The sequence below is a fragment of the Phyllobates terribilis genome, unplaced genomic scaffold (assembly GCF_046119375.1).
Source record: "Phyllobates terribilis strain yellow unplaced genomic scaffold, ASM4611937v1 Scaffold_52__1_contigs__length_9100884, whole genome shotgun sequence".
Lineage (NCBI taxonomy): Eukaryota > Metazoa > Chordata > Amphibia > Anura > Dendrobatidae > Phyllobates > Phyllobates terribilis.
The window spans coordinates 5,778,848-5,780,335 of record NW_027362812.1 but is presented as its reverse complement, the minus strand read 5'-3'; positions in this window follow the sequence as shown (position 1 = coordinate 5,780,335).

Below are 1,488 nucleotides of genomic sequence, written 5' to 3'. Positions count from 1 at the left end.
AATTCCTGTAAGTGCATCTTGTTCCAAGTATTTAATCACAAATCTAAATAAAGATTATTCTCCTAATTAATATCAGAGAGAACAATTGACTGCTATACACAACACAATCCACTTTTTCAAGACCAATAATACCACATTCAAGGGAGAACTAACGTGACACTGTTACCAGACCACTTATTACCTGCATAAAGCGACCGAATAATCCCATGTAGAAGGGAGAAATACAGCCACACCGTGACCAGACAACATATTACCACCACATAGTGACCCAATAATACCACATATTGTATAAGGGACAAATATCGCCACACCATGACCAGACCAGATTTTAGCAGCATATAGCGACCAAATTATTCCACATAGAAGGAAGAACTACCGTCACACCGTGAGCAGACCACATATGACCACCACATAGTGACCGAACAATACCTCATACTGTAAAAGGGACAAATATCGCTACACCATGACCAAACCAGATATTACCAACATATAGCGACCAAATAATTCCACATACAAGGGAGAACTACCGTCACACCGTGAGCAGACCACATATGACCACCACATAGTGACCGAACAATACCTCAGACTGTAAAAGGGAGAAATATCGCCACACCATGACCAGACCAGATATTACCAACATATAGCGACCAAATAATTCCACATACAAGGGAGAAATACCACCACACCATGTCCACACCACATAGTGACCAAATAATAACACATACAGGGATAAATACCACACCATGACCGGACCAGATATTACAACATAGTGACCGAATATTACAATACTGATCATTTATGAAATGTCCTCGGACGCACATTCAGTTGAAACCAGTGGGCCCCCTCTACGTCCTGCTCAGGGTCCTGCCAAGGACCCTGGGCCACCGGATAATCGTCCAGTGTCCCTATAATAATTATAGTCTATGGACCTTTTCTGATGCTGATGGTTCACAAAAGAAATTTGAGACATGTTTGATTGTAATCTGATTTGCAGATAAAACTGGCCCATTCAAATGATTGGATTGCCAAAAAAAGATCCATTTGCATCCTTGTTCTGTATGTTTTTCACTGACTAATGTTAGAAGTTTGTAAATCTTCATCACTTTTATTCTCTCATCAATAGGTGGCAGAAAATGTCATTTTTCAACATGAGGAGAGAAAACTTCATTCCCTCACTTTACCTGATGGGCCCATGCAGGGTCGGACTGGCCTGGTGTGATAAATTCCCGGGGGGCCCCGATGAGAGAGTGAGAGAATTGGTAGCGGGGGCTCTTAAAAAGTGCGGACCCTTTAAAAGCGCAGCCGAAGGAAATGTAGCGTCGCGTGCGGCGCTCCTACTATTCAGTGGTGACAGCGGGTGACGCGCATAGTCACATGACTGAGGACGTGATCTTGGTGGGCGGTGACACGCACCGCGCTCTGCTTTCCCGCTGGTGGCTGGCAGTTGTGTGGTGTCAGGTGACACGCTGACGTCACGCTCTCCTCTCC